Source organism: Sphaeramia orbicularis, chromosome 3 (genome assembly GCF_902148855.1).
Source record: "Sphaeramia orbicularis chromosome 3, fSphaOr1.1, whole genome shotgun sequence".
Classification (NCBI taxonomy): Eukaryota; Metazoa; Chordata; class Actinopteri; order Kurtiformes; family Apogonidae; genus Sphaeramia; species Sphaeramia orbicularis.
The window spans coordinates 14,393,790-14,410,670 of NC_043959.1; the positions used below are offsets into that span (position 1 = coordinate 14,393,790).

General features: G+C 35.4%; 1 pseudogene; it reads left to right on the plus strand.

The window, feature by feature from the left end:
- LOC115413225 (monoacylglycerol lipase ABHD2-like) overlaps positions 1-16,881 on the plus strand; it is a 40,129-nt pseudogene that overhangs the window by 10,798 nt on the left and 12,450 nt on the right.

Consider the following 16,881-nt stretch of genomic DNA (forward strand, 5'->3'; position numbering starts at 1 on the left):
CAAAGGTCAAAGACCCCTTTCCTTTATATTAGGGGTGTAACAGTACAGAAACATTTTGGTTCAGTATATTTTCAATACAGTGAAGGAGCCCGGGGGGGGGGGGGGGGGGGGGGGTGCGCTCCATAACTACCGAAAACCAAAAGTGAAACTTAACACGCTTCAAAAACATCCGGCTTCTGTGGCCTTGTGTTATCCTGGCTCGTGCTGTCATGTTTACCCTCCCCACCCCCATCCGCGGCCCCAGCCTCAGAATAAGTAGGGTTGTTTTTTTTGCAGCGGTGCTGAGATTCAGCAGCAGTGGAAGCGCCTCTGCGTGGGGATGTAATGATATGAAAATTTCACATCACGGTATTGTGACCAAAAATTATCATGGTTATCATTATTATCACGGTAGTTGTTGAATGTGCTCAAAATGTTCAAAAAAGTACTTAACACACACTGAAATAATGTTACCTAGTTATATTTTGAAAAAAAAAAACCCCAATACAAACGAAACAACATGCACAATGTACTTTCTGTTGCAGAAACATTGAAATAATAACATGTCAGCATCAACCTACCAAATGTGTCATTAAAGATGGAACCTTATGACCCTAAGGATACCTGCACTAGGGGTGGGAGTTAATAGGATTTGATTAATATCAATGCCATTGTCGATTCTACTTTCCATCCAATCCTATCAATTCTCCTATCGATTCCTGAGTGGTTTTTGGTAGGAAAAAAGTAGTTGGAGAGGTCTGAGTGGAGTTTGTTTGACCATTTTCCAGATCAAATCATTCACAATCTCACACATATAACACTATTGTACACGCACAAACAGAAAGTGAAACACAATCATATTTCCTGAACTGTTTAATGAACAAATGTAAATATGCTGAAAGAGTGAGACCCCTGGTTTAAGCACTTATACTTTTTTATGTTTTTAAGCCTTGTATACAAACAGGGAGACACGGGGGATTAGACAATGGGGGGGTAGTAGCACTAACTTCAACTGTACAGAACCTTACAGAGTCTGTCTGTGTGTGTGTGTGTGTGTGTGTGTGTGTGTGTGTGTGTGTGTGTGCGCGTGTGCGCCCACTGGGGTCTCTGCACCAGTCCATCTACCAGTCTTCTTCCACTCCATCCTTCCCTCACCTGTGAACAACCTCCCCCCCACACACACATACTTCACCCCATCCCCTCAGAGCCCTAGCCCAGCTGTGAACCGTTCCTTCAGCTGTGGAGGTGTTCGACGTGGTCTGTTCAGGCTCAGGATGTGGTTGAAGCGTTGCCTTAGGTGTGGGCTGATGATTTGTGAATGACTTTAATGAGTGTGTCCAGCATTAGATCCAACTCCCCTCCAGGTGGATGTCACTTCACTACTCTGCTCCTCTCTTCACCTGAGTGTCCACAACATATGGCTACAAGGTCTGATGACACTAAAGTTTGACCCTTGACCTATGTAGTGGCGGATGGGTGATGTGCACCATTGTGTTCAAATATGGTGTTCAGTATGGACAAACTCTGACTTGTACAAAAGGCCAATCACAGACGAAAACAAGTAACAAAGTAAAGAAGGTCCAAAACAGTGCACTGTAGCCCGGACTTTGTATTTACTAAAATGCTTTAATTACAATGTACTTAAATGATTTAAGTTTTATTCCATTACTATGAAATGTTCAGTATATTCTACTAATTTGTAGGGGTGTAAGAAAATATCATTTCTGCAATATATCGTGATATTTCATTCACAATACTGTATCAATATTAAAAAGTACTGTATCGATATTTTTAGGTATTTATTCAAATGCAGATAGTGTGGAGATTCATTTTTGTTTTTGTTTATATTTTATTGTTATTATTAACACTCTTTTATTAAATAATGTTAGTTCCTTTGTTGGGATTGAACTAAAATAATGTTCTGATGTTAGTTCTGAACTAATAGAATATGAACATTTGAACAGGATCTGAAACTGTAATGTCTGTAAAATAAAATAAAATTTTCACACAGGAACATTTTGTGATATAGCATTAGACCCTGTTGTGATCAACTAAAATGTGTTTAGTATTTGTGCAGATTTAAGTGTAATTCAATTCTTCAAGGAAATCATCACTGAAAAAAAAAGAAACGAACAAAAATTGCCTTTTTAACAGTATCATGATATATCGTATCATGATCCTAGTATTGTGATTTGTATCATATCGCCAGATTCTTGCCAATACACAGCCTACTAATTTGTAGACATAGTCGAAAATACAAAAACAGTTTGAAGTTGAATGGATTTAAATCACTCAGTTTTAGTCAGGACCACACCTTTTTATCTGTGCATTGCATTGTAGGTATTGGGCATGTTGTTGAAAGGTGTGTTCTTTACTGTGCAGGGGTTCAGCGGGGTTGTGGTGTTAGTGTTCATTTGGACTTAATGTGTGTATGTCAGTGTTTATTGGCCTTTTTGTGTTTGTTTTTGTATTTTGTAGAGCTGCACCATGAGTCAGAGCCATAGGATGAACAATAGCTTTCCTGTTCATCTGGTATTGTTCTTGTTTAACCTCCTGAGACCCAGGAAATGTCAGCAAAGTACAAGTTTGTTTTGGTTTTTTTATTAAATAAGTGCCTATATTGGAAACATCATGATGCAACAGTTTTTTCAGATGCAGTTTTTAAAATATTTATGGAATGTCCTTTGCGGTGGACATTTTTCTTTTCTTTTTTTTTTTTTTGTGTAAAGTTGTGAAACTCTTGTCCACAAATGTGAACAGAAAACCCATAGCTGGGTCTTATGAGGTTAAAGAAACTCTATATGCCATGCAAAATTAAAAGCACTTCCTGTACTGGCAAAATTATATTGTGCTAGCTTCCTGTCTAGCCTCCATCCACACTACAGTATATTAAGTTGAATAATTGGACAAAGCAGTTTATATTGCAAAAGATTTTAATTTAAATCAACTTGGAATTAAGTCTGATGAACTGATGATATTAAGTCTAATGACTGTACAAAGAATTGACATTGCAACAAATTTTAAGTTAAATTAACTTGGCATGTAGTGTGTTGGACTTAAAATAGCAATTCCATTCAAATCAAGCATTTAAGTTTAATACACTCAAGTTTTCATTAGTCATTACTTATATTTTTTAAGTAAACTCAATTTATCCAGTTTTACAGTGTGTATTTCTTACCTTATATTACTAATTTATGTGATTCTATCTTTATTGTCTGAACTAGAAGTGAGTCCTACAACCTTTTGGGGGTTAACATTCCAGCAGAGACGGTGTGTGTTTTACAATCATCTGTTCTGTAGCTGCTGACCTCCTGTAACCCAGCGGAGTGTTTATCCACCTCTACACATTACTACAATGAGATTATCCACTTGTCACAGTTGTAGATTAAGCAGAGTACCTTCTAGAAAAATGTGGTTGAGCTTCATCCGCACTCCACGCTGAGCACTGGATGTGATTACGTTATCAGCAAATGGATGGAGCTCGTTTTTTGACGGACACCTGTCTTATGTAAGAGTGTATTTCCGAGATGCTGTAATTGTAAAAGGAAACACCAGAGTGGAGGACTTGTGTAACTGTTTAATGTAACTGAAGCCTCTGCGCTGTCACTTACTATCAGCTCGTTTTAGTCGATGTACTGTGGACACAACGGACTCCACGTTGGGCCTGTTTACACTCTGTTTACCTTTGTACGTTGCTTCCACAATGGCCCGCTGTCCACTTCATTGTACAGTCTGCGGATGAGGTTATGCAATCCAAGAAAAGCGAGATGGTAGGTGTTGTTGAAGTGTTTGTTCATGTGTCATGTCCAACAGGCTGTGGTAATCAGGCTGCATTTGTAATGGTCATGTGTTTGCAGATAAAGACTGGTCTGTCCTTAACTGAATCTGGGAACTCAAATCTAACATTAACGCAACAATGTTCATTCTGCGTTGACCTCAGAACAGAAGAATGAGATGATGTCATTTAATGACATCAGTCAAACAGTGGAAAGTGATCTGAAAATAATGACAAAATATGTTATTCCTGTTAGTTTTTAGACCAGTAAATGAAGATGATTATCATGATTATGTGACATAAGCAGAGATAATTGCAATATGGTGAGTACTATATAATAATTCTTGCTGATACAGTTTGCATAGTCCACTAGTACTTACATATACAATAGTCACATCACATGCACTTTGTTTTCCTAATCTTACCTTGTATATATCCTATATCACCTGTATATATCCTATATTACCTGTATCTATCCTATATTACCCGTATCTATCCTATATTACCGGTATCTATCCTATATTACCGGTATATATCCTATATTACTCGTATATCCTATATTACATTATAGTCCTATATTACATATATATCATATTACATGTATATGTCCTATATTACTTGTATATATCCTATATTACATGTATCTATCCTATATTACTTGTATATATCCTATATTACTTGTATATATCCTATATTACATGTATATGTCCTATATTACTGTATATATCCTATGTTACCTGTATATGTCCTATATTACATGTATATCCTATATTACATGTATATATCCTATATTACATGTATATGTCCCATATTACTCGATATATCCTATATTACATGTATATGTCTACATTACATGTATATCCTATATTACCTGTATATGTCCTATTTACATGTATATATCCTATATTACATGTATATGTCCCATATTACTCGTATATCCTATATTACCTGTATATGTCCTACATTACATGTATATCCTATATTACTTGATATATCCTATATTACCTGTATATGTCCTATATTACATGCATATATCCTATATTACATGTGTATGTCCTATATTACTCGTATATGTCCTATATTACATGTGTATGTCCTATATTCATGTATATATCCTATATTACTCGTATATGTCCTATTTACCTGTATATGTCCTATATTACATGTATATGTCCTATATTACTCATATATCCTATATTACCTGTGTGTATATATGTATATGTGTGTGTGTATATATAGTGTGTGTGTGTGTGTGTGTGTATATATATGTATATATATATATATATATATATATATATATATATCTATAATATATATATATATATATATATATACACACACATATATATATATACATATTACACACACACACACACACACACACACCACACCACACCAACTAATACTATATATATAATATATATATATATATATTATATTATATATATATATCTATGAGTATATTATGAGTATTAAATTGAGAAATCAGTGGAGTCTCTTTGTAGAACCCTTATGAGGTTGCGAGCTGAACACATGGTATTGGATCGTAAAGTACCAGCAGGATCTAACCCCTGTGGGGGACAGTCAACAGGACATGACAGCAGCTGTTTTTCCAATCAGGACTATTCCTCACTATTTCACAACTATATTAAATAATGAAAACAGCTCCTACAGTTCACTCCTACAGAGGTGTCGGGAAATCCAGTCAGCTGAGCCAAACGCAGCAGCACATCACCCGTCTGTTTGTTTGTAGTGGTTTGTTTAAACTCTGCCTCAGAAAAGGTACATTTGATGTAAACTACGATCCACATTTATCTGCCCGCGTAATAAACTGCCCACACAAATACTGACTCAGGTGAATGGCCCACTGACCCTATGGCTTTTTTGGATGCATTAGTCCAGGGCTGTCAAAGTCATTTTAGTTCAGTTCCACATTCAGCCTAATATGATCTAAAGTGGGCCGGACCAGTACAATACTATAAATAATAGGATAAGAACTTTTGAGTGAAAAAAGTAAAATTCCGTAATTAAATTTTTTATCTACAAATTGTACTTGAACATAACATGAATAAATATGAACAACCTGTAAATATTAAGAAAAATAAGCGCAATGTTAACAATATTACGCCTTAGTTTATCATTTACACATGTGAATCACAACTTAGAGATCACAGTGGATCTACAAATACACAAAACATTAAATAACAGGGAGAATATTTTTAAAATTCCATATACTTCTCTTAAGAGATTTCAGATATTCACATTTTTTTTTAAATAAAAGGCTAGTCTGTAAATGTAAATATTCTTGTGTAATGTAACTTTTTTACACTAAAACAAAGGGAAACATTTGCAGTTTTCATAATCTATAGGTTATTACCTCCGCCAGGAGGTATTGGGATCACTATGCTTTGTGTGTTTGCGTGCGTGCGTGTTTGTTTGTTTGTTAGCAAGGTAACTCAAAAAGTTATGGATGGATTTTCATGAAATTTTCAGGAAGTGTTGATACTGGCACAAGGAAGAAATGATTAAATTTTGGTGGTGACCAGGGGGGAGGGGGGTGTCTGTCTTGGTGGGGGTCTACACTCTCCGAGTGCTTTTCTTGTTATAATAGTATTTTACTGGTCTGATCATTTTTAGATTGAAATGACCTAAAATGATTTGAACATCCTTGATTACCTCCTCCAGGAGGTATTGTGATCACTTTGCTTTGTGTGTTTGTTTGTTTGCGTGTTTGTTTGTTCGCAACTTTACGGGAAAATTATTCCAACCATCTTTACCTAATCTTCCCCACAGATAGGCCTAGGCCCTGGGACCAATCCATTAAATTTTGGGCCAAGTAGGCCAAAGTTCAAGGTCACAGCAAGGTCATGAAATCTCCAATTTTCCTATCTGTCATCATTGAGCAATGACTCTGGTTAGCCTCCAATTTGATCCACCTGTAGCTTATAACAATATCTTGTATCTGGCACAAAATTGTCCACATCCACTGTGGAATGTGGACTCTGTGGACATTTCCATTTAACATTGAAAATCCCATTTACCACACATTTGTCATTATAACTCAACAAATATTGATTGGAATTTAATATAATTGGCATACACATGTCTGGCACCAAGCTTCAACTTTGTACGAAATATCGTTCCGCTCCATTTCTCTTCCGTTATGCTGTGTTGACTTTTGTTATTTTTTATGCACCATTTTCAAAAAACATAAAAAAAATGCAGTTTGTGAAATATCATGAAATTTGTTTTGCACATCCGTAGACATATGTTCTATGACATAAGTTCCAGTTTTTCCTGTTCAGCGAAAATTACGGAAGCAGTTGCACAGGGAATTTGTTAGCATGTTTGACCGCATGTTTGACGCCTGTGCATTAGGCGAAAAGCGTCCTTTTTAGAGCAGGTTTGACAGCCGGCTCCATGTCTGTGTTTTCAGGTACATTCCTCCTCTGCTGTGGGTAAGAGCGGTCACCTCCAAACGGCTCTCTATGGGAAACTGGGTCGAGTCAGTTCACCTCATCCCAGTGGAATCAGGAAGTACCTACCGATGCAGGATGGGGCCACTGCGACCTTTGACCTCTTTGAGCCTTTGGGGGACCATCGGACTGGAGGTAATGCTTTTAAGATTTTTTAGATTTTTAAGATTATTACTGCAACGTAACGACTTCTGTTAGGCCTGTCTAGTCTGGTCATGTGACGCCTGTTGCACGTTGTTTGTCCTGGAGTAGAAATCTCTTCCTGAGGTTTTCTCATTTTTAGCTCACTGGCCGTGTCCAGCGACTCTTCGTCTTCACCTTCGTCATCAGTTTTTTCAAATGTGTCTTTGACGAAACTACTGCTCAGATAAATTTCAAACTTTTTATTTAGCTTCGTTGGGTCAAAGACACCAAAGATTTTTGCAGTTTTCAGACATTTTGATTTTTACATTTTTGATGAATTTTTTAAATATTAAAAATGTGCTATTACTTAAAATGGTCCATATTTTGATGGTTTATTACATGTAAATGGTTACAGATATCAGTATAGTTACGACTGAGCACTGATAGGAAGTCACATATGGACTTTAGTTTCAATCAATGACCTTTGACCTTGAAGGGTCAAACTCAAGGTCACCAATGTCTTGATTTCAACAAACTTCTTCTCTGAATCTACTGGTTGGATTCATTTTTAAAAGATATGTAGCTTCTTTGGGATGATGCCTACAAAATTTGTTGACAGTTTTGAGAAATTTTGATATTTGAATTTTTGATGAATTTTTTGAAATATTAAAATTAGCCTTTCCTCATAATAGTTCATGTTGTGATGGTTTATAACATGTAAATTGTTACAGATATCAATTTAGTTCCTACTGATCACTGATAAAAGTCATATATGGACTTATTTTATTCATTTTGTTGATTATTTTGTCCATTTTGTTGATTATTTGGTCTTTTTTTTTTGTTCATTTTTTTGTGCATTTTTGTCCATTTTGTTGATTATTTGGTCTTTTTTCATTTTGTTGATTGTTTTGTCCATTTTGATTAATTTCTTCATTTTTAAAATATTCTAACTGTTCCTTTCCTTCTACTGGTCCATACGGTGATGGTTTATAACATGTAAATTGTTACAGATATCAGTTTAGTTCCTATTGATCACTGATAGAAGTCAGATTAGGGCTGTGACTGGCTGAGTTGAGTTCTCCTCCAGTGAAAGTCCCGCCCACTTCTATTGTTAGATTGATGTGCATCCAGACCACAGGACTGGAACATAGACCAGAACACGACAACCTCACACATTCAACTGGGGATCGACTCCAATAGAACAGGACGCTGACATACAGGGACACTGGAACTATTTGTCTGTTTCCTGATCAATCCATTTTTATCTCAGTCTGTATAAGACTTAGAGATAAAATACAATGAATTCTGTGCAGAATGTAAACTACAGCTGCAATAATATGAGTTTTAAAATGCTCTGTTACTGTAGTAGGAACAACAGTGTTTCTGTCATATTACTTCACATATATTTTACAGCCAGTTCCTCTGTTTTAGCCTGGGCTTACTTCCCTGCCTTTGTTTTGTTGACATAAACAAACTGATATGTTCCTGATTTTATTCTTAACCTCCTGAGACCCAGGAAATGTCAGCAGAGTACCAGCTTTTTTTGTTTTTTTATTAAGTGTCTATATTGGAAACATCATGATGCAACAGTTTTTTTCGATGCAGTTTTTAAAATTTTTATGGAATGTCCTTTGTGGTGGACAGTTTTCTTTTCTTTTTTCTTTTTGTATAAAGTTGTGTACCTCTTGTCTACAAATGTGGACAGAAAACACATAGCTGGGTCTGAGGAGGTTAATTATTAGTCAGAAGCTGGTCATTAATCCAGGACTGGGTGAAATGTCATCATGACAACTTGGTCGTATCTCTTGATATTGATTATTGTCATGATAAATGTCAAGTCATAGTGTTGTTCAGGTTTAAAGGCTGATTTTTAAAATAATTTAAAGTTACAAATAATCATGCACGCTGCGCTTTTAAACTAGAATGAGGTTATCATCTCATTGGCCACTGCCAATCATCAGTGCAACCCTAACAATTATTTATATCATATTAACTCATGTGATTTTTTTTTTTGGGCTTTATCATCCAGCTCTGTTTCTATGGAACAGCCTGAAATTCACAGGTAGATGATAGAAAGGTTCCAATTAGGGATGACCAAAATGATCACGGTTATCATTATTATCACGGTGTTGTTGAAATGTGCTCTAAATGTTCAAAAAGTGCTTATACACACACTGAAATAATGTAACCAAGTTGTATTTTGAAAAAAAAAAAAAAAAAAAAAAATAAAACAAAAAAACTAATAAAATAATGGGCACAATCTACTTTCTGTGGCAGAAACATTCAAATATTAACATGTAAACATCAAACATACAAATGTGCATTAAAGATGGAACCTTATGGACGTTGTCTGACCATTTTCCATATCAAGTTTGAGTTGTTTAGGGTCTCTCTCTCTCTCTCTCTCTCTCTCTCTTTCTTTCTCTCTCTCGAAGTGCGGTAATCAAACACTGTTATCATGATAATTAGAATTTAAACGACAATACTAACTGTCAGGAATTTTGCCGCGGTTTATTGTTATACCGGTAATCGTTACATCCCTAGTTCCAATTAATCATTAGTTCAAAGTTAACTAAGAAACAACTGCCAATCAAAATAATGAAATAATTATATTATCCAAAATATTTTAATACTGTAGTAACTTTTACACAGTTATCACTGTTAAAACATTATTGTCCATATTAGCAGAGTTCAGCAGGCAGTAAAAGGCTACTTGGTGAAGAGCAGACAGAAGGGTTGGGAAGAACAAATAAACTTCAATCTCCTTCTTCATCTTGGCAAAAACAACCAAAAGAATTATGAACTGATGCCATTTCAAGAATAATCAACAGTGACTTTAACATGGACTGGGTCAGAGGTTACAGTCATATGCAAGAGAAGCAGCAGAGAAGTTGGAGTCAAGGTTATTATCGTTAACGAAAACTAACGAAATGACGAAAACTAGAATCGTAAAAAACATTTTCGTTAACTGAAATAAATAAAAACTATAATTAAAAGAAAAAAACGATAACTAGCTGAAACTGTATTGTGTGCTTACAAAACTAACTAAAATAAAATTAAAAATTAAAATAAAAATTATAGATAAAATTCCCTTCGTTTTCATCTTTGTTAAAGTCTGATTGATACGAAATCCATTTATTTCGCTATAGCAACTTTAGCTAGCGGCACCATACAACACTTCATGGTCCGTCACTTGTGGTTTTCAGTTGTCTTCTGGTCCCCACTCTGCCTGGAAACATGGAGACTAAAGTTGGGAGAAAGCGGCAGAGTCCTGTCTGGGATTTATTTGAATACGACGGAGAAGAAGAGAAAACATACGGCAAAACTAAAATTAATACTAAAACTAAATTAAAACTAAGCATTTAGAAAAAAAAGAAAACTAATAAAAACTATCAAACCTGCTCTAAAAACTAATTAAAACTAACTGAATTAGAGAAAAAAAAAAGTCAAAACTAAATAAAACTAAACTGTAATGAAAAATCCAAAACTATTAGAACCTTGGTTGGAATATTTATCTAAAATTTAATGTAAGTGTTTCATATATTAAGGGTAAATACAACGGATTAAACTGATAGATGATCGGAATATAAAATACTGAAACAGCAGGCTAATGATGGAACAGCTGTGTTGTATTGTAATGTATAAAAAATAGGCACATTTACTTTACAGTCAATACAAGCAGAATTTGTCAGGTCAATAAAGAGCTATTTGACTTTATTTCCAAAAAAATGTGACTCAATGCTGTAAACGTACGTGACCAAACAAAATAAACTAAGTCAAAGCTAAAATGAGCTTATTCCCCATGGTTGTTTTTGTGAGGTTTTCCAGGTTTGGATACAGTCATGAACTCTGTTAACTTCTGTGAGCTAAAGTTAGAGACTCTTTAGTCCTGGAGTCTCCTGGATTCTTGGAATATCTCAGCCAAACCCTGACCCCACGCCTCAACTGTGACCTCGGAGTCCTCTCAGAAAGCTTAAGGCTCACATGGCATTCAGTTCCAAAAGAAAGGAGTTGGATTTACTCTAGTCCTGGGCTGTCAAAGTCATTTTAGTTCAGTTCCACATTCAGCCTAATACAATATAAAAGTGGGCTGGACCAGTAAAATAATATAAATAATAGGATAAGAACTTTGAGTGAAAAAAGTAAAATTCCGTAATGAAATTTTTCATCTACAAATTGTACTCAAATATAACATGATCAAATATGAACAACCTGTAAATATTAAGAAAAATACGTGCAATGTTAACAATATTACGCCTCATTTATACATGTGAATCACAACTTAGACATCACAGTGGATCTACAAATACACAAAACAGTTAACAACAGGGAGACTGTTATTAAAATTCCACATACTTCTCTTAAGAGATTTCAGATATTCACTTTTTTTTTTTTTTTATAAAAGGCTAGTCTGTAAATGTAAATATTGTTGTGCAATGTAACTTTTTACACTAAAACAAAGAGAAAAATTTGCAGTTTTCATAATTTATAGATTATTATGATTAGGTCTGTGTATTGGCAAGAATCTGGCAATACGATACAAATCACATTACAGGGATCACAATACTATATATCATGACATATCACAATACTGTTAAAAAGGCAGATTTTTTTTTTGTTTCTGTTTTTTAAATGATTATTTCCAGGAAGAATTGATTACATTAGAAGTATGTACAAATACGAAACACATTTTTATTTGATCAGAACAGGATCTAATGCTATTTCACAAAATTTTTCTAATTCTCCCAGTTTCCAAAGAAACTAACATCTGCCTCTCAGACAGTAAAAAGTGCTTTTAGGATGCTTCAAATAACCATTATTTAATAAAACAGTGTTAAATAATAATAAAAAAAATAAAAACAAAAACCAAAATGAACCTCCGCCATATGTGCATTTGAATAAATACCTAAAAATATTGATACAGTACTTTTTAATATCGGTACAGTATTGTGAAATGAAATATCGCGATATATTGCAGAACCGATATTTTCTTACATCCCTAATTATGATAGTATTTTGCTGGTCTGATCATTTTTAGATTGAAATGACCTAAATGATTTTAACATCTTTGATTGTTAATATCTTCAGTGTGATTTTTGCATTTCACAAATTCATCCCAGGGGCCGGATTTGGCCCCCGGGCCGCATGTTTGACACCTGTGCTCTCGTCTGTGTCAAGGTTCTAATAGTTTTGGATTTTTCATTCTAGTTTAGTTTTATTTAGTTTTGACTTTTTTTTCTCTAATTCAGTTAGTTTTAATTCAATTTTAGAGCAGGTTTGCTAGTTTTTATTAGTTTTCGTTTTTTTCTAAATGTTTAGTTTTAGTTTAGTTTTAGTTTTTTCATATCTTTTATTTAAATAAATCCCAGACAGGACTCTGCTGCTTTCCCCCAACTTTAGTCTCATGTTTCCAGGTAGAGTGGGGACGAGAAGACGACTGGAAACCACAAGTGACGGACAGTCAAGTGTTGTATGGTGCTGCTAGCTAAATTGCTAGAGTGAATATCAATTTCATATCAATTCGACATTCTCAAAGATAGAGTGAAATATCAATTTCATATCAATTCGACATTCTCAAAGATAGAGTGAAATATCAATTTCATATCAATTCGACATTCTCAAGATAGAGTGAAATATCAATTTCATATCAATTCGACATTCTCAAAGATGAAAACAAAGGAATTTTATCCATAATTTTTGTAAGTTTTTAGTGAGTTTTGTAAGCACACAATACAGTTTCAGTTAGTTATGTTTTTTTCTTTCAGTTATACTTTTTATTTATTTCAGTTAATGAAAATGTTTTTTCAATTCAAGTTTTTGTCATTTCGTTAGTTTTCGTTAACGATAATAACCTTGCTGTGCATTTGACCCACAGACAATCAAAGCCTTTCCTCTGTTCCTCTGTTTCCCAGTTTCAGTCGTCTTTGCCGCTACATGCTGTCTGTTCTTCCTGACTGTTCACATACTCCTCAGTGGTAAATACCTCTCTGTTCCCTCTGCCCTTTTCACCAGATGACATCACCATGGTGATATGCCCCGGTATTGGTAACCATAGTGAGAAGCATTACATCCGAACATTTGTGGACCACGCCCAGAAGGACGGTTACCGGTGCGCCGTGTTGAACCACCTTGGAGCTCTTCCAAACATTGAACTTACCTCTCCACGCATGTTTACATATGGTGAGTTTGGCTGTCATCACAGAGGACGAACCTGTATTTGGCAGCATAGTAAGTGCTCTGTGATACAACCCTGAAACGGAAACTGTGCAGAGCGTTTGGAAGATGCAAATATATGTCGTGTTTTGTTTTATAAATGTCTTTACGATGCAGAACAGAGTGAAGTCATTCAAGGAAACTGGATGTAATAGTTAGATAGATATACTTTATCGATCCGAAACTGGGAAATTGCAGTACAGCTGCAGCATGACAGACAATAAAAATAGCAAACACACTATACATAATACCGTATTTTCCGGACTATAAACCACTACTTTTTTTCTCACGTTTTGAACCCTGTGGCTTATACAACAATGTGGCTCAGGTATAGATTTCAATTAATTAATTAATTAATTACAGTTATATCTAGGGATGCACCGATACCACTTTTTTCCAGACCGAGTACGAGTACTTAATAATCCCATTCCAGTTCTTAGTTCCTTTTGTAAATGAGCTTTATTGTCGTTGTCATTAGTCTGACTGGAACAAAGTGCTGCTACTGACATTTAATGTGTTGGAATGAGCGTTTCTGAATTAATCCACCAGGGGGCGGCGCTCTTAATTAACCATACTGGACAAATACCACGAAGAAGAGGAAAGTTTTTTGAGAAGAAGAAAGTCAGTAACAACAAACATGGAGACGACAGAGGCAACACTACTGTGATACTAATATTGCAGTATTTTCGCTGGTAAGGTTTAAAAGCGAACCTTCTAAATAAGTGAGAAAGTTTTCATTTTCACTTCCACTGGCGGCCGTCCACACCGCTCCGTACCCTTCTCCGTCTGGGTACGCATCCACCGGCACCTGGAAAATGGATGGAATGTACGCAGAGGACGGACAGAACGCTGCGTCCATATCTGTCTGTGTCTTTAACGTTACTTGCAGTCAGTGTTACTTTTATCACCGTCATTTATTTTGAAAAATCTCCACACTCTTCACACTCCCCACACATTATTCCACCACCACGTACCTGCTGCACAGAACTGTGACTGTCACACGGCCGTAAGTGGTATCGATGCAGTTGTATCGGATTACTGTTACAAGCACAAATACGAGTACACACACTGAGTATCGGAGCCGATGCCCGATACTGGTATCGGAATCGGTGCATCCCTACTTGTATCTTATTTTATGCCTTCTCTATATTCTAACTAGATATTCACTTATTCAGATAATGTTCTATATTTTGTTATTATAGTGCTTTGACTTAGTAAAAAATAGAATACAAGCGCAAACACACTATACATAATGAATTAGAAGTAAGTACAAACAGAACCAGGTAAGAAATCTAGATAGTTAAACACTAAGGTGCAATAATAAACTGTAATGTACAAGTGAAATGGAACTTTCCAGTAGGATGGAGGTGTATAAATAGCAGTGAAGTGCATAATGGAAATAGGTTTAAGACTAGCTTTAAACATCGGCCAGAGTTGAGTTTATTTTAAAGAGAAATGACGTGGCAGAAAGATGCAAGGTTCTAATAGTTTTGGATTTTTCATTATAGTTCAGACTTTTTTTTTCTCTAATTCAGGTAGTTTTAATTCGTTTTTAGAGCAGGTTTGCTAGTTTCTATTAGTTTTCGTTATTTTCTAAATGCTTCATATCTTTTTTTCTCTTCTTCTCCGTCATATTCAAATAAATCCCAGACAGGACTCTGCTGCTTTCTCCCAACTTTAGTCTCCATGTTTCCAGGTAGAGTGGGGACCAGAAGACGACTGGAAACCACAAGTGGCGGACCGTTAAATATCATATGGTGCTGCTAGCTAAAATTGCTTGAGGGAAATAAATCACTTTCGTATCAATCCGACGTTGACAGAGACGTAAACAAAGGGAATTTTATCCATAATTTTTATACGTTTTAGTTAGTTTTGTAAGCACACAATACAGTTTCAGGTAGTTATCGTTTTTTTTCTTTTAATTATAGTTTTTATTTATTTCAGTTAACGAAAATGTTTTTACAATTCTAGTTTTCATCATTTCATTAGTTTTCGTTAATGATAACCTTGGAAAGATGTTGTGTATCTGTCTGTTGGACTGTAATCATCTGTGGAGCGGTAGGTCGGTGACTGACTGCTCTTTAAAAGGTCCAGCAGAGGCACAAATTTAATACCCTGAACTAAAGGCACCTTTAGCGAGAACTGCTGAGCCCAGGTAGAAAGGCGTCCTGTCCTACTGGGGCTTTATGTATCGATGGTAACGCAACTCTGTTTGTCCTCCAGGATGCACATGGGAGTTTGCAGCTATGGTGGGTTACATAAAGCGGACGTATCCTCACACCCAGCTGATCGTGGTTGGCTTCAGTCTGGGCGGAAACATCGTTTGCAAGTTTCTGGGAGAGAACAGGGTGAACCAGGAGCGAGTTCTATGTTGTGTCAGCGTCTGTCAGGGATACAGCGCTCTCAGGTGGGTCATGGTTTGAATTCAGATGGATTGTGTTTCCATTTTTGTGTAATTTTCCTTTTTTTTTTTTTTTTTTACACTAAAACAATGACAAAAATTAACTGTTTTCATTATTTATAGGTTGTTATGATAGCATTTTACTGGTCTGATCCACTTTAGATTGAATTGACCGTTTAAATTCTAATTATCATGATAACCATGTTTGATTACCGCACTTTGAAAACTAATGGTACTGATCATTTCCTGGAGAAGCAGCAGCACTCCAGGCTCTATCTATCTATCTATGAAAAATAAACTCAAACAACTCAAACTTGATATGGAAAATGGTCAAACAGTGTCCATAAGGTGACATCTTTAATGCACATCTGTATATTTGATTGTTTACTTGTTAATATTTTAATGTTTCTGCCAACAGAAAGTACATTGTGGCTATTATTTAATTTTATTTATTTATTTATTTTTCAAAATACAACTTAGTTAAATTATTTCAGTGTGCGTATAAGTACCGTAAATTCCGGACTATAAGCCGCTACTTTTTTCCCACGCTTTAAACACTGCAGCTTATACTCCGATGCGGCTTATACGACGATTTTCCCTTATTGCCTGCCACACCCCTGGGGAGAATCTGTCTGTTGTTACCAGGTATGCAGGAATGGATAACATTAACAACTTAACCTTTATAAAGTTAATATTAACACACACAAAAGGGGAACTTTTAAGGAAAAATAGTAAACCTTCAAATGTCAATATTGTTTCACAAATATACAAAACAAAACTCTGAATGAAAACACCCAATAAAGCTCTCCAGAGACCGTCATAAATTTAAAGCATTTCAGAATTAATGCGCACGTCGTGCGTAATGTTAAATGAAAATGATATTACAACAGACGTAATTACTTGTTTTTAATCTT